The 18,595-nt window shown below is 37.6% G+C and overlaps 1 pseudogene; it reads right to left on the bottom strand.

The window, feature by feature from the left end:
* Positions 1-2,302: 2,302 nt before the first annotated feature.
* Positions 2,303-18,595, bottom strand: part of LOC129053215 (ribulose-phosphate 3-epimerase-like protein 1) — a 54,791-nt pseudogene continuing 38,498 nt past the window's right edge.

The raw sequence follows: 18,595 nt of genomic DNA, 5'->3' as shown, positions 1-18,595 counted from the left end.
TATGGGAAGTATGATATTTGAGATGAAAGCTGAAGGATAAACAGTAGCCAAACTAGTTTTAACACTTTAGAATGTTTTTTACACTTCTTTTTAGATGTACTTATATAATTTATTTTTTTGTAGTTTTACTATACAATTTTTTTTAAAAAAAAGAAATCAAAGGACAAATCCAAGTTTTCCAGGCAAATAAACTCATATCTTTACCACATCTGATATTATCATCTTCTATATAAGATTTTAATTAAATTGTTTCTACATGCTTCATATTGTTTGATTTGATTAAATGTCTCCTATTATTCATCGTGCAAATCTTTCATAAGCTAAAATAAAAACAAACATAAAGAAATAAATTTTTACCTTGTAATGTAAAGAAAAAAAAACAAGAAAGGGTTTTTTAATGCATTCTTTGCTGAAATGTTGGCACTTTTGTTTTTCAAACCTTATTTCTCAAAACTGACGGTAGCCACAAGAAGTTTAATGATACTGCTCCTGGTATTTTTTGCCATATTTATTACATAGCAATAGTATTTACAATGCTGAAGTAGCTGACACATATTGTTAGTCACGTATAATTTTGAACACAGTTATAAAAATTTAGTTTATGGATTAACTGTGTAGCCTGACATCTTTCTTGGAATAAAATACATATCCCTTAGGCTCAAGATCCATAGTTCCAGAATATTCTCAGCCATCTGGTTGAGGTACAGGGTAAAGTTAGGCTGGAAATAAGACATTGTTAACTAAAAGAAGCTTCTTTTGCCTTACCTACTTCTCAAGGGCTCTGTTTGTAAAAAGAGTACAGACCAGAAATTCTGTGCCTTGCTGAATTCTTTCCACAGTGCCATCCTATTGCTGAGCTTTCGTTTCCTCATTTTTTACATGAGGAACAAAATATCTGCCCTATCATCTCTTACACGTGTGATTTATAGATTTAATGAGAATATATCAAAATACTTCATAACCCACAGAACATAAATTTATATAATGCTAGCCACTTTCAATTGAACATCCTCTAAATTCATTCTAGAAATAGTACTGGAAGTTTTGCATATATAGTGTTACCTCTTAATTCTCAACAAAACTCCTCAGTTTTCATAATTACATTCAGTATTTAAATGAGTTAAGAGAACTGCAAAAATGTTAGGTAATTTGATAAAGGTCAAATAGCTAGAAGGGGCAGTTGGGATTCAACCCAATATTGCTTCCAAATAGAGGCTTTACTTTTCCCTTCTACTCAGAGTTAACACAACAGACTCATTTAATATCCTTAAGAATGGTGGGTGAGACTAAGAAAACTTGGGATGGGGAGGAATCAATGAATAACCTATTTTGACAAAGAAAACGCCCTGATAAAATCTATGCTGTATTTTAGAATCCCTGGGCTTCATATATTGTTTTATAGTTTTTATTAATCAACTATAAGATGAAAAGTGAAAAATAAATGTTCAGATGCAAAAATATGATATGCCATCCCACCCAAGCTTATATTTTAAAATTCTACTTTACTCCTTTTATCAAGCATATGAATAAATCAAAAATAACATGAAATAAGAAAAACATAAAGGCTTCCTTTGCTTTTGGAAAACAGCTGAGAAAAAAGAGAAAATTATTTTTAGAAATACAGAGAAAAAGTTGTTTTTATAGTAGCCAATATGCCCTCATTAGTCATTAAGACACATTTGTTTTTGTAACCTTAATATAGCCATGTATTACTATTTATAAAAATCAAGTATTCCAGTAAAAACTCAGCATTTCACCACACTAATCTTCAAACTGCATCATTAAAAATGTAGTTGTACACACCAATTTCTAATCTCAGAACATTCTACACCATAGATTTTAATCATTGGAATAAATAATTGCTCAGAAAAGCAGTACTGCCTCAATTAAAATATGATTTGCCAGTCAATATTCCTGTTATCCAGTAAAAAGATTTCATGAGCAGAAACATTGAGCTCCTTGTGTTTTCATCAATCAAGAGAATAGTCTGGGCCAGGGGCAGTGGCTCACACCTGCAATCCCAGCACTTTGGGAGTCCAAGGTGGGCAGATCAGTTGAGGTCAGAGTTCAAGACTAGCCTCGCCAACATGGTAAAACCCCATCTCTATTAAAAACACAAAAAATTAACCAGGCGTGGTGACAGGCTCCTGTAATCCCAGCTACTCAGGAGGTGGAGACAGGAGAATTGCTTGAACCCAGGAGGCAGGGGTTGCAGTGAGCCGAGACCGTGCTCCTACTCTCCAGCCTGGATGATAGAGTAAGACTTTATCTCAATAAAAAAAAAAAAAAAAAAAAAAAGAGAACATTTCTGAGCAGCTCCCATGCAGACATTTTTAACAGACTGACACAGATGTATAGTTTTTGCTCCTCATAATGACACTGCCAGACACAGTCATGTGAGCTCCTACCTCTGCACCCTTATGGACAGTATAAGGACCTACTCCACCATCACCTCTATATCCAAAGATAGGAGCTGGGTCTGCAACCAGTGAACTTTTGGCATCATATCTTTCATAAATTTCTGTTCTCCAAATCCAGGTTCCATTGCCATTACCAAGGCTATATCTATTTTATTAGTGCACAGTGCCAAATACTCAACTGTAGTTCCCAGTTTAATGGCAAGGCCAACATTCATCCCATTCTCCCAAATGTCTTTAATCAAAGCCCTTGGGTTCTCAGTAGACTCAAGATGAAAGGTAGTGTACTGATTGGCGCCTCTTCCAGCCTTTGGCTTTACCCACTGTTTACAGCCTAAACCCTCTCATGTGCATGTCAAAGAAAAGAGTCCTGACCTAGCTGCTTTTGAAGGCTTCCTACCACAGTGTGGCCAAATGTGATGTTGGGAACAAACTGCAAAAAACCAACTGTCCTAAAGAGCACGGTCTCTGTTTGTTACATGCAGGTACAGATAATTGACCACAGAGTCGATTATCTGGAGGCACTTGTCCCCTAAATTGGCTGAGCCACTATTGAGGATAGGTGGGCCAATCTTGCAGTCTGACACCAAAGTCTGGTCTTATATAATTTATAATATAATGTTTTCTTGATCTATTATAGAATTATCTTTAAATATTCGTCCATAGCATAATTTTAACATTTTATTTGAAGAGAAATAAACACACTGAGAAATTAACCATCACCTGTAATCCCTCCATGTAAAAGCAATCATATAATGAAGTTAAAGTTTCCCATTCTTCTGCCTCTTTTGTCTTTCCAATCCCTATGCCCCTGTTCCTAACTCTCATTGCTATGCCAGAGGAATTGCTAGTAAAAATCTGCTTGATGACTGAAATTCTGACAAGCATTCTGTATTGACATATTTAATTCAAACGTGGTAGATAATTTGAAAAGGCTTAAGAGTTCTCTCATTGTTATTTTCCCTGGATATAATTTTACCTTTCCTGTGCAAAAACCAATAGAAGTCCCAAAGGCTGCAGACAGTCCTCAGTTCCCTTTTAATTGTGTAAGTGCATGGCAAGCACCAAATAAATAGTGGCTCCTTGCACCACAGTAACAATGAGAAATGATATAGCATGAGCTATGTGTCCAATAGTCAGCAAAAGATTTTATGTATATCCTTATTTAATCCTCACAAAACACTCTACCCTATACAGTCTATATTGTCTCTGTAAATGCCTCTATTTTAGAACTGAGGCTCAGAGATTAAATAAATTGTCCAACATCACATAGTAAGAGACATGCAAAGGCTTATGTTCAGGTCTGGCTGATTTTATCAGCCCTGCTCTAGATGAAAGTTTGGCAAACTATGGCCCAAACCAGCTCACCACTTGTTCTTGTACAGCCTGAGAGCTAAGAATAAATTTTACATTTTCTGATGGTAAGGAAAAAAAAGAATAGTCTCTTGTGACATATAAAAATTATATAAAATTCAAATTTCAGGGTCCATAAATTGTTTCATTGGACCACAGCTACTCTCATTTGTTATGTATTATCTATGGCTGCTTTCACACTACAACAGCAGAGCTAAGCACTTGAATAGTTGTAATATCGATGCAATATCCTGCAAAAACTAAAATATTTAACATCATAATTTAAGAAAAAGTTTTCCAACCCCTCCTATAGATAGCCAAGCACCTCATGGGCAGCAAATGAGTAACAGGCTTTGTTATTCTCAGTTTAATCAGAAAAACTGAGTTACTACAATATCATGGTATTAGATGGTTTGATATAGGAATCAGGACTTACAGAAAAGTGGAAGAAGCTACGAGAGTGAAGATCTGGAGGCTTCAGATGGAGGATCAGGGAAACCACCAATATAATTTCAACTTGAAGTGCCAGAGCAGATAAAGAAAGCAGGGCTCGTGGGGAACTCCAAGGAACGACTACCTCTGGCTTCACAACTCAAAAAGGGAGCTCAGGAAGAGCTCTGCAAAGCAACCATGTCTGGCAGTCAAGAGCTCCCAAAAATGATGCCTGCTTTTCACTTTTGCTTTCCAAATCTCTGCAAGTTCCTCTCAGAGTTAAACACTAACTCTGACCTATAGAGGAAAAGGAATTCTGGGAAACAGGCCCAGCCTTAGAACGAAATGATGATTAAGTAGATTTGACAACATAATCCAGCATATATCCCAACCAGTGTTTGGCAACACCATAGGCAATATTTCTCTAGTAGTAGTTAGTACCTGCAAAAAGCCTGCCATCTTGCCTGTGGTGGAGATGTAAATTGGGGCCCTAGGATACCCATGGCAGGTCAGGATGTAACCTTCTCAGCCCATATCTGTTAGGTGTGGCAGTTTTGCTTGGGCAGCCTTCTATTAAACCCCTTATTCACAGTACTTATGCTGTTTCTGCTTTGGGATTGGATCCAGACTTGAACCCCAAACTATTCAACTATGTACCCAGTATTTTATAATCTTCATTGTCATATTGTGTTCATTATCGTTAAAAGGGACTTCCCTAGTGCCCACTTCTGCCTCCGAGGTGTGCTGGGTGCCTTATAAACTTCATCTCATTTAATACACTCAATAACCCCTCCAGGTAGGGTGGTTTAACCTCTTTTTACAGATGAGGAAACTAAAGTTTGAAGAGATTAAGAAAACTTCCCAAATTCACAGTGTAAATGGTGAATCCAGTCTTGAGTCTCTGTTCCGTATGATTCCCAAAGCCAAAGCCAGTACAGCGGACTACTGTGCTGTGTGCCACAGACAAGTTATTCTCAGACTCTGCTTCCAGAATGCTCCCCTTCACTGTGGCTTGCAAATTGTAGAGCTTTTATTTGCTGGTAATCTAACCGCCCACAACGGTGTTCTAACTCTCCTTCCCTCAAATTAGACCCTTGAAAACTTCCAGATTCAACTAGAGTTCACTAACTTCTTAGATCATATTGAGAGGTGACAGCGTGCTAGCAGTTCTCACAGCCCTCGCTTGCTCTTGGCACCTCCTCTGCCTGGGCTACCACTTTGGTGGCACTTGAGGAGCCCTTCAGCCCACTGCTGCACTGTGGGAGCCCCTTTCTGGACTGGCCAAGGCCGGAGCTCAATCCCTCAGCTTGCAGGGAGGTGTGGATGGAGAGGTGCGAGTGGGAACTGGGGTTGCATGTGGCGCTTGCGGGCCACCTGGAGCTCCGGGTGGGTGTGAGCTTGGTGGGCCCCACACTCGGAGCAGCCAGCAGGCCCTGCCGGCCCTGTTCAATGAGGGACTTAGCACCCGGGCCAGTGGCTGCAGAGGGTGTACTGGGTCCCCCAGCAGTGCCAGCCCACCGGCGCTGCGCTCCATTTCTTGCCATGCCTTAGCTGCCTTCCTGCGGGGCAGGACTCGGGACTGCAGCCCGCCATGCCTGAGACTTCCCCCACCTCCCTGGGTTCCTGTGCAGCCCGAGCCTCCCCAAATAGCGCCACCCCCTGCTCCACGATGCCTAGTCCCATCGACCACCCAAGGGCTTAGGAGTGCGAGCCCATGGTGCCGGACTGGCGGGCAGCTCCACCTGTTGCCCAGGTGCGGGATCCACTAGGTCAAGCCAGTTGGGCTCTTGAGTCTGGTGAGGACGTGGAGAGTCTTTATATCTAGTTCAGGGATTGTAAACACACCAATCAGCACTCTGTATCTAGCTCAAGAATTGTAAACACACCAATCAGCACCCTGTATTTAGCTCAAGGTTTGTGAGTGCACCAATCGACTCTCTGTATCTAGCTGCTCTGGTGGGGCCTTGGAGAACCTGTGTGTCCAAACTCTGTATCTAACTGATGGGGATGTAGAGAATCTTTGTATCTAGATCAGGGATTGTAAACGCACCAATCAGCACCCTGTCAAAACAGGCCACTCGGCTCTACCAATCAGCAGGATGTGGGTGGGGCCAGATAAGAAAATAAAAGCAGGCTGCCCGAGCCAGCATTGGCAACCTGCTCGGGTCCCCTTCCACACTGTGGAAGCTTTGTTCTTTTGCTCTTTGCAATAAATCTTGCTACTGCTCACTCTTTGGGTCCACACTGCTTTTTGAGCTGTAACACTCACTGCAAAGATCTGCAGCTTCACTCCTGAACCCAGCAAGACCACGAGCCCACCAGGAGTAATGAACAACTCCAGATGCACTGCCTTAAGAGCTGTAACACTTACCACAAAGGTCTGCAGCTTCACTCCTGAGCCAGCGAGACTATGTAGCCACCAGAAGGAAGAAACTCCAAACACATCCAAACATCAGAAGGAACAAACTGCAGACACGCCACCTTAAGAGCTGTAACACTCACCGCAAGGGTCTGTGGCTTCATTCTTGAAGTCAGTGATACCAAGAACCCACCAATTCCGGACACAATATTAACTACTGAATTTATCCTAGATAGGTATGGGTATCAGATATATTGTCTTTCTTGTTCTTTTTTAGCAACCCTGAATCAGTCAACCCATCTGCTCTACTAGTTCTCAACACACAGCATAGGCCAGGGAGTTCCTGACTATGACAACAAAGAGTTGTCATAATAAGTAATCTCCTCTCCTAAGATAGGTAAGTATAGGGTAAAAACTCAAGTGTGGACTCATGAGACTGCCTGTTTTAATCCAGGCCCTATCAATTACCACCTGTGCATGACCTAACCCCTGTGCCTCAGTGTTCTCCTCTATAAAATAGAGATAGTAATCGTACCTACTTTATACAATTACTGTGAGGATTAAGTAAATTAAGATATTCAAATAACTTACTGCAACGGGGTATTTAATATAAGCACACACTATTGGCCATGTTTATGGTGATTATATTCATAAATCAAAAACATCACAAAACACTTGCTTTTCAAAATGATGCACAGATGCTTTCTACCTAAGCCAATTTGAACAATGGCTTCTGGTCAGATTAAATAGTTTCTCAGTATAATAATGATAAAAGTAATTAACAGTAGTTAGCCAGTATGGTGCCTTGTAATATTGAAATAGCTTTCCCATTAATTGTAAGCATGAACTATTATTTTCGCTCATGGCCTAAATCTCCAGTTAATAGGTTCTGAACCGAGGCTATGTCAGATCAGCCAGCATATTGGCAGATTTGTGAAGAAGCAGAAAAAGGTTTGGAAAGCTGGTGTTCTATTGCTAATGCATGTGGGACCCTGTGCAGATGATCTGCATGCTAATTGCTTTGCTAGAAACTAGATTATGCAGAACAGACACAAGCAATATTACAGTATCAGTGACATTCTCTTTCCTTCTCTCTCTCTCCTTTTCTCCCATCTCTCTTCTTGCTGCTTATCTCTATCATGCAATCTCTTTGTCACCAGAGAAGAGAAACACTCCACCCTGTCCCCAAAATGAAAGAAGAAATCTGAAAATAGTCTTTTATGGAGTCTCCACAGCTGGAAAGTAATTGTTAAAATAACCTTTGTGATCCAGGCACACTAAAATGGCTTTAGGCATGAGAGTATCATGGTCAAATTTGCATTATAGAAAGATCCACCTGGAAACATAGAGAATGGGATTGAAGAGGGACTAACCTGAAAGCAGGAAGTATCTGTTACAGTAATCTAGGGCGATATTATAGTGGTCTGAATAAGGTGTTGTTAAATGGAAAGAAATGGATACTTGTGGGAGGCATTTAAGAGTTAGATCTAAAGACTAATTGGATAAGGGGTTGAGAAAGAAGAAGTCAAAGATGATCCCCAAGGGTTTGTCACAGGCAAGAGGATCCTCTGGGCCTAGAGATAATTAGTAATACAAATTATTTGATTAAATGGCCTCACACACCCAATTCATTAACATAATGAGTTAACATATTCCTATTAGTACAGGACTATATAAACTAATATATTCCTATTAATGTTGAGACTGCCTATCCATAAAACATTTGAATATGAGAGAATCATTGACAGCAGTATTCAGGAAACAATCATCAGCTGTGCCAGGAACCAGGGAAGATAGAGATGACTAGGACATGTAATGCAACATATGCAAAGCACAATTTATAAGTGTTACAATAAGATAAAATTTGATTAATTCTATATAGAAATATAGGGAGACAGAAAATAGATTTCAACCTGCCAAAACAAACAGTGGCTTCAGAAAAAAAAAGGGGAGTTTAAACTGTTCCTTGCAGAATGAGCAGAATTTCAACAGCAAAGACATCCCATATGATAAAATGGTTTGAGCAAAAACTCACAAGTATGTAAATGTGCTCACCATATCCCAGGAATGCTGAGTACTATTTTTCTTCTCATCTTTGACATACGATGCGCTATCAGCATAATAGGATCTGGGAGATGTTGCAGAGAGAAATACATTAAATTACATTTCAGTTTTGAAATGCATCTTATTTGAGTACATAAAGGAAAAAATAGTGTACCTTGGTATCAACGGTAGCTAAATGTGACACAGGAAACACATGGTTTAGGGGAAGTTAAAGCAGGAGAAAGTCTGGAAGCAGGAGTTTATATTTGATCATGGGGACAATGGTGGCGCATTCAAAAGTATTTGAGCAAAAGAGGGTTGCTATGAGATTTGTATTTTAAGATGAGGTCTTCAGTGCAAAAAGTCAAGAAAAAGAAACAAAAATTCAGAAAGAGTGAGGTAAAATTGTCTCTATTTGCAGATGACAAGAATGTTTATGTAGTAAGTCCTAAACAATCTACAATGTAACTCACAGAAGTAATACATGAATTTATCAATGTCACAGCATACAAACTTAATATTATATATACATATGCATCAATAATTGGAAAATGAATATTTTAAAGATGGCATTTACAATACCATCAAAACACATAATATATTTAGGAATAAATTTAACAAAAGACCTCTACACTGAAACTACAAAATACTGCTATATTAGTCCATTTTCACACCGCTATAAGGAATACTATACGTGTATTAATCCCAAATCATAACGGCGGTAGATCTTTTTCATAGAAATTGACATATCAATGCTAAAATTTGTATAGAATTGCCAATGACCTTTAGGTGATACCTGAAGTAATCTTGAAAAGGAAAAACACTTATATTTATACTACATAATTTCAACACTTATTATAAAGCCACAGTAATCAAACCATTTGTAACTGGTATAAGGGTAGACAAATAGATCAACAGAACAGAATCAAGAGCCCAGATAAAGCTTCACAAGTATATCGTCAGTTGATTTTTGGCAATGGAACATAATCAATCTGATGAAGGAAGGAAAATATTTTAATGAATAGTGTTTGTACCACTACATACCCACGTGGATAAAATAAACCTTGACCCTTACCTTACACTACACTCAAATTTAACTCAAAATGGCTCATAAATCTAGATGCAAACATTAAAACTATAAAAGTTTTAGATTACGTAGAAGCTTATTTGCCTGATAGGTAAATTTTCTCAGGTAAGACACAGAAAGCAATAATGATTTTTTTTAAATGCTAAATTAGACTTTATTATAATGAAAAACTCAGGCCTCAAAATACATCATTAAAAAAACAATAGACAAGTCACAGGAGAAAATATTTGAAAAATGTATCTGACAAAGGGTATGTATCAAGAAATATTCTTTAAACTTCAAAAGCTTAATATAATCAAAATATAAACAATATAATCTTTTAGAAAAGCAAGAGATTTTTAAATGTCTCAAAAAAGATATAAGCTGGCCAATAAACACATGAAAAAGTACTCTATATAAGCAATCATCAGGGAAACACAAATAAAAAATTACACTACAAGAATGGCTAAAATGAAAAAGATAACAACTCTAACTGTTGGTGATGATGAGGAGCACCAAAATTTCATACATTGTCAGTGGGAGTGGAAAATGAAACAAACATTTTAGAAAAGGCTGGCGGTTTCTTTTAGTTTTGTAAGCAATATACTCTATGGCCCATCAATTCCACTTCTAAGTGATTTCTCAAGAAAAATGAAAACACACATGAGAAAGCAAAGGAAGGAAGGAGAGAAAAAAAGAGAGAGAGAAAGAGAAGAAAAGAAATTGTACACAATGTTTATGGCAGTCTATTCATAATTGTCATAAACTGGAAACAATCCAAATGCTCTCAAACATGAACATATGAACATGACTAAACAAACTGTAGGATACTACTGAGCAATTATTACTATTATTATCTTTTAGACAGAGTCTCGCTCTGTCACCCAGGCTGGAGTGCAGTGGCGCAAACGCGGCTCACTGCAAACTCTACCTCCCGGGTTCACACCATTCTCCTGCCTCAGCCTCCGGAGTAGCTGGTACTACAGGCGCCCAGCTAATTTTTTTGTATTTTTAGTAGAGACGGGGTTTCCCTGTGTTAGCCAGGATGGTCTCGATCTCCTGACCTCGTGATCCGCCCGCCTCAGTCCCCCAAAGTGCTGGGATTACAGGCATGAGCCACTGCGCCTGGCAACTAGTGAGGAATTCTTAAAAATATACTACTGATACATGCAATAACATGAATGACTCTCGAATGTTTCTAGACTGGATTACTGACTAAGCAAATAATGACTTTCATAATAGAGATAAAGAATGTAAAATAAATAATTGTGAAGGGAAATACATATGATTTGGTTTTGAAAATATTACGTTTGGTATGCAAAAATGATATATATGTGGAAATGGAGGTCTGGTATTAAGGAGAAAAACAGGCTTAAAGATAGCTATTTGGAAACCAATCAATCCAAGGAAGTAGATGTGTCAGCTTAGAGAGAGTGCACAGAATGGTTAAAAGAATAAGAGTTTTGAGAATACCCAAATCTAAAAGCACATAATAGGAACAGGAAAAAAAAGAGCCTAAAAATGATGAAAAAGTGAAGGGCTATACCTATATAAAGTACAGCTCTCTAAAAAAGGTACATTCACATAACATTTATCTTAAACTTGGAAAAAATATTGGGATAGACAGCTTCTGTTGCAAATGACAGAAAAATCTTAATCAAACTAGCTTAAGCTTCAAATGCAAATAAATTTCCTGGCTTATATAAGTAATTCCTAGTCGTAGATTTAGCATCAGATATGCTAATATCAGAAATCAAGTCAGGCCATTAGGACTCAGCTTTTCCCTGTTTCCTGGCTGCTGAACCATGGTGAGAAAGAAGATGGCTATGACCACTCCAACCTCACAATATCTCGGATGTAAGACCAGTGGGAAGAAAGGAACCTCACCTCCCCAGAAGTTTAGACGACACACCCAGAATTGAGCCAAACTTATTCTAAATAATCTACCCTGAATTACGAAGCCATTATGAATAAATATTGTTCTCAGAACAATACAGTACAAAACCTGGCCCAGTTTCTTCCCTTGGAACTGGAAAGGAAGTCACTTCTGCTGGAACCCAATGTACTGAGGATTGTCTAGGTGGAGAGAGGAAAGAAGAGTAGGGAAGCAGGAACAGAGGATCACCAAAAGAAAATCAGGGCTGCTACCAGGAGTAAAAAAAATGAGTAAACAGGTGCTGGTGTGTGTAAACAAACAAACAAATGATAATCTCTATAAAACACAATAGAGTAGAAAAAGACAATTATGTTTCAAATATCAGCTTTGCAATTTAGCAGCCCTGAAAAGTTGAGAAGGTCACCTAAATTTTCTCAATCTTGGTTTTCTTATTTTTGAAAGAATTAAGTAAAATAATATACAACACAGGATTATTGAGGAGCTAAAATTAAATCATTTACGTGAAAATATTTAGCATGTATACTTACTGAGATCACAAAAATCAAAACACTGGAAATACCAAATGCTGGTGAGGATGTGGAGCAACAGGAACTCTCACTTGTTCCTGATGAGAATGCAAAATGGTACAGCCACTGTGGAAGACAGTTGGAAGCTTTTTGCAAAACTAAACGTACTCTTACCATATGAGTCAGAAATCATACTCCTTCGTGTTCATCCAAAGGAGTTGAATGTCACTTAGTTGAAATCAGTGTATATAATAACTTTTATAGATTGACTTATCTCACTAAAATATGCATTTGTTTCCCCCATGTCTTTTTGTGGCTTGATAACAAATATTTTATTTCATGGGATCATCAACCAAAAAAATCTTGGATCAACTCTACATAGTATTCCCTTTCATAAACTTTTCATTAGAAGTACCAAAATGTCCTAGGGTGTGAGGGAGTATGAGTGGATTACCATATCAATCTAAGGATTAATAATACGTCAGTCCCTGTAACTAGGGAATATTGAGACAAATTAAGGGTAGACAGGATTTGGAGATGGTCATGAAGTTGTAGGCATAGCTAGACCTATTCTAGAGTAAGAGGAGTTCTGGGTCTGTAAGGAAACCTAGTTAACAAGGAATACTAGTTTCATCTTTAATATCTCCCAGGACTGAGGTCTTGGGCCTTTCCACGTGGCGTTCTCTCAGTAGACATCTCTTTGCCCGAGGATCTAATTTTTAAAAAACAACACACACATACACATACACACCCATATGTGCTTACATTTATTATATGTATGTTATATTGTGTATATATAATATGTTTGTTTAAAAACACATATGCATTATACACACATATACATATATATACTCACATTTACTGTATATGTAAATATGTATTGCAATAGAGTATGTATCTATCTATATCTATGTATATATATATTACCAGTTTATCTTCAAGGCAAAGAGAATAGGTCTGGTGTAATTTCAAACTGCAAATTAGTAAGTTAGTTTATGTTTCCCCATATTCTTAATGTTATCTGGCATTGGAGAAACTGAGATTTTAATCTATTTAATACAAATACAAATAATCCACTTAATACAAATACCTGAAATCACTTTTTAGACAGAATACAATTCCCAGAAGAGAAAAACCAATAAATTGGTCAACCACAGGACTGGTTTTCAGATAATTTTATATTCTTGTGAAAAATCAAAAGTAAGCAAGAGGGCATCATAATGGATTCATTGGCACTTGGCGTTAAATGAAATTATACTGCACATCATATTAGGAAATAATGATATGCTTAATTTTATACCTGGACTTTTTGAATCTCCCAACCAGTGCCTGATGTTTTCCAAAATTACACAGTCACTGTTGAGAGATTTGTCTTTATAATAACTCCCACAGAAATCTGATTGTTTGGGTGATATCTGAAAATCAGAAGTGGAAAATAATATATCCTTTTTAGAGTGGATACAAGAACATCTTTTAAAGAAGAAAATGTCTTTATTTGCAATGCCCCACTTAGAGAGGGAGGTGAAATCTAACAGCATGAATGTTTGTAGGGTTCAGGCTGGCTGAACTGCTGTGTTTGGGATAAAACAAGACTAATTTTGCTCCTGCAGGGATGGGACGGAGAAGAAAGGAGGGTAAAGAAGAGGAGGAGGAGGAGGAAAAACTGGTTAATGTGCAGCATTCAACTTGAAGTTGTGTTACTGAAAAATAAATGCCAATTCTGTCTCCCCAAGGCCACTGCCACTTCCAAGTCTTCAGTTAAATCTACCAGGCACATAAGTTGCCTGTTGGAAACCTTTTGCAGAAATTAAGAAAAGCACAAAGATTTACGTCTATGTCTACATGGTAAAGAACTGAGATAGGGCTTAACGATTGTGCACTGGCTCACGAATACAGGGACCAAAACTTTCCATGTCAGAATTTCTATAAAACAAAAGATCCTCTGGAAATTTTCAGAGACTTAGAGACTGCCACAGGGTAAGACAATTGAGGTTTGAACCAACCTTTCCTAGATCAGAAGGAAGAGAAACACTATAGCTGTTATCTTACTGCTACACACATAAGCAACTTGGGCAACAGAAGCTAAGGAACCCTTTGAGATATCCTTCAGCTTGCAGGAACATGATTCGAAGCTTGATTTTGTTGGTGTAAATTATTGATTTGGGGCCATCTGATGGGAAAACTACAAAAATATCCATAATAAACATGCTGGCTACTCCTATGAGTGAAAATCTACAGCTTGACTTTTTTAACAGATGACATAAAGGGGAATAAAGGCAGCAGCAAGGTGTAAATTTATAGAATAAGATTCTAAAATAAATATGGTTGTGAAGATTGACAGAATAACAGAAGAAAGGGTAAGAGAAATAGGCCTTACCACTCCTTTGAGTTAAGCATCGCAGTTCCCCAGGGTATTTAACTTTTCTTTTCCCTTTGTGTATGTCATTTGAACAGCTTTTAGGCAAAGCTATTTTAAACTGACATATTTCATGATAGGCTGAGAGCACCACTCTTAATACAGAGTATATCCCTGGTGTAGCTTCGCACCATCATACATGACCTTGAAGAATTCAGCAACTGTAGCTTTCCACATAGGAAAACATGCAGCGCAGTATTTTCCTAAAGGTTACAAACATTAAACTTGGTTGAACAGTAGTTAGAAAATCAAGTATGATAATCAATCCACTTTAATGAATCTGTTTCAAGCTTCTCTAATGTTTAGTTATGTGAAAACTTGCCATAGATACACATTCCTTCTGATACTATTCTAAACCTGGAAAAGAGTCAGGGTAAGTCCATATCAATAAATAGACTAAAAGGTAGTTACAAATACTTTAAAAGATTTGTGTATAAACTTCACCACCCACTTATAGGTCTATGTAAAATCAGTATGTCCTTAAAATGTCCTATCATTCCCACAGTAGCATTTGCCATGGATTCCCTTCCCAGAAAGCCTCCAGAAACAACAAAAGAACGAAAGACCTTATCACTGGCCTTTAGAAAAGGGAAAATTGCACCGTGTGTTTTTCACTACACAATCATAGGTCTCTGCTCAAGGTCAGGCATTTCCTTCTGCTCTTGATGAGTTTGCTGTAATTGCAGTTAGCGACACAAAAGCAGGTGCCCTGAGAGCTCCACTGTTTTTCAGCTGGAAGAAAGGGAAAAGAGGCTGAGGCTCCTTTGTCGTGACAGCCCTCTGATTTAAAAATATCTGCAATTTGTCAAAAGAAAGGACAAATGTAGAAAAAAGAAAAGAATACTCTCCCAAAATATAAATGCCATCTGATTCATCTTGCCTTGGCCAGCCAAAGTGGTCCCTATGCATGCTACATGTGAACTCAAATGGTATATCTGGCTCTCTGGCAACATGAGAAAGACTGGGAACAATCTGGAAACGGAATAACAACCAAGGAACATAGGAGTTGGACCAGAAATGACTCCCTCACCAGATCGTGCGCAACTGCCTTAACTGATTTAAATAAAACATCATGATGAGAAATCTGAAATATATTAACATCATATTTTTATGCCATTTATTACCATGTGCCAATGTAACATTTAGTAAACTGAAGATTTCTAGGCAGAAAATTTATTAATATTCTACCCTCTCTCAGTCTTCCAGCTCTATTCTCTGCAATCTCTATGAACTAACTTACCACCTTTGAATACAAATAGGACAACATCTTCAAATAATTACTCATACTCTCACCTGCCTTATTATCAGAAGTGCAGATTCCCTTCTGGGAGTCCCCATCACCATCCAGAATTATCTAAGTACCTAAATTATCTAAGTACCTAAGTATTGTAAAAGGGGATAATCCCCTTTACAGTGAGTACAAAGAATAGAGTACAAAAAAAAGAGTCAAAAAAATAGGAATTCCAATTAATCCACTACCTCTGGTACCTATAGTGATGTCACATCCTCACCAACACTTGTTATTGTCTGCTTTTTTGTAATAGCCAACCTATTGTTGTGTGTGAAGCCACATCTTGTTTTGTTTTTCATTTTCATTTCCCTAATAGTAAATGATGTCAAGCATCTCCTTGTGTGCATAATGGCCATTTTTAAATCTTCTTAGGTAAATACATATGTAAATTCTTTTTCCAAATTTTAATTTTTTGTCTTTTTATTGTTGAATTATAAGAGTTATATATTCTGGATGCTAGTCTCTCATAGATAAATACTTTGCACATCTCTTTTCCTATTCTGTGGGTTGCCATTCCACTTTCTTGATGTTCTTTTAAGCACAAAAGCTTTTAATTATTGCTACAGACTGAATGTTTGTGTTCTCTCAAAATTCATGTGTTTAAATCCTAATCAAATGAGATGGTATTAAACGATGGGGTCTTTGAGAAGTGATTAGGTCATGAGGATAGGGCCTTCATGAATGAAAACAGTGACCTTATAGAAGAGACCCCATAGAGCTCTCTCAACCCTCCCATTATGCAAGGACACCGTGAGAAGATAGCTGTCTATGAAATAAGAAACGTGCCCTCAAAAGACAGTGAATCTGCTGATGTCATGATCTTGGACTTCCCAGACTCCAGCACTGTGAGAAATATACGTCTGTTTTATTTATAAACCATCTAGTCTATGGTATTTTGTGATAGCAGCCCAAATGGACAAAGACAATTATGATGAAGTCAACTTTTTATATATTTTCTTTAGTTTCTTGTGCTTTTGCTGGTAATTTGCTGAGGACTTTTACTCGTATGTTCATAAATAATATTGATCTGTAATTGTCTTTTTTTTTTTTTGAGATGGAGTTTCGCTCTTGTTGCCCAGGCTGGTGTGCAATGGTGTGATCTTAGCTCACTGCAACCTCTGCCTCCCAGGTTCAAGCGATTCTCCTGTCTCAGCCCCCCAAGCAGCTAGGATTACAGGTATGGGCCACCATACCCAGCTAATTTTGTATTTTTACTAAATACGAAGTTTCTCCATGTTGGTAAGGCTGGTCTCGAACTCCCAACCTCAGGTAATCTGTCTTGGCCTCCCAAAGGGCTGGGATTACAGGCATGAGCCACCGGGCTTGGCTGTAATTTTCTCTTCTTGTGATGTCTTTGCTTGATTTTGGTGTGAGGGTAATATTGACTTCATGGAACAAGTGGAAAAGTATTACCTCCTCTTCTATATTTTGGAAGAGTTTATAAACATTCTGTAAAATTCACCACTGAATCCACCACCAGGCCCTACTCTTTTCTTTGTAACAAGGTTTTGATCACTAAGACTTTTGTAGACAAAACATTGTTGGATTTTGTAAAATTTATCCTGCCAAATTGTGCCATTTGATTGAAGTATTTAATCCATTCACATTTAACATAATAACTAATAAAGTAGAATTTATATCTGCCATTTTGCCATTTGTTTTTTATATGTTTTATGTCTTTTGTTCCTCTATTTCTCCATTATTGCCTCCTTTTGTATTAAATATTTTCTAGTGTACCATTTTAATTCCCTGGGTTCTTTAACTATTTTTTCATTATTTTTAGTGATTCTCTGGGGATAGCAATTAATATCATAAATTATAGCAATCTATTCAGATTAATACAAACTTATTAAAATGTTATTCCTTTTAGCACAATTCTCTCCCATTCCATAGTGACATTATACAAAAAGTACATTTTTATGCATTGTAGGACTATGAAAACAGATTTATTGTTTTATAAAGTTGTCTTTTACCAACGCACAGCCAATATCATATTGAATCAGCAAAAGCTGGAAGCATTCCCCTTGAAAACCAGCACAAGACAAGGATGCCCCCTCTCATCACTCCTATTAACACACTATTGGAAGTTCTAGGCAGGGCAATCAGGCAAGAGAAATAAATAAGTGGTATTCAAATAGTAAGAGAGGAAGTCAAATTGTCTTTGTCTGCAGATGACTTGATCCTACATCTAGAGACCCCATTGTCTCACCCAAAATCTTCTTAAGCTGATAAGCAACTACTGCTACGTCTCAGGATACAAAATCAATGTGCAAAAGTCACAAGAAATCCTATGCAACAACAACAGGCAAACATAGAGCCAAATCATGATTGAACTCCTATTCACAATTGCTACAAAGAGAATCAAATACCTAAGAATACAGCTAACAACGAAAGTGAAAGACCTCTTCAAGGACAACCACAAACCAGTGCTCAAGGAAAGCAGAGAGGACACAAACAAATAGAAAAACTTTCCGTGCTCAAGGGTAGGAATAATCATTACCATGAAAACGGCCATACTGCCCAAAGTAATTTATAGATTCAATGCTATTCCTATTAAACTACCATTTACATTCTTCACAGAATTAGAATACATTATTTTATAATTCACATTGAACCAAAAAAGAGTTTGTATAGCCAAGACAATCCTAATCAAAGAGAACAAAGCTGGAGGCATCACGTTACTGGACTTCCAACTATACTGAAGGCTACAATAACCGAAACAGCATGGAACTGGTAAAAAAAACAGACCCATAGGCCAATGGAAAAGAATAGAAAACTCAGAAATAAGATTACAACCATCTGACTTTTTACAAAC

This window comes from Pongo abelii, chromosome Y, assembly GCF_028885655.2.
Source record: "Pongo abelii isolate AG06213 chromosome Y, NHGRI_mPonAbe1-v2.0_pri, whole genome shotgun sequence".
In the NCBI taxonomy this organism is placed as follows: domain Eukaryota; kingdom Metazoa; phylum Chordata; class Mammalia; order Primates; family Hominidae; genus Pongo; species Pongo abelii.
Note: the sequence above shows the minus strand (reverse complement) of the source record. Positions and strands in the feature narration are given on the sequence as shown.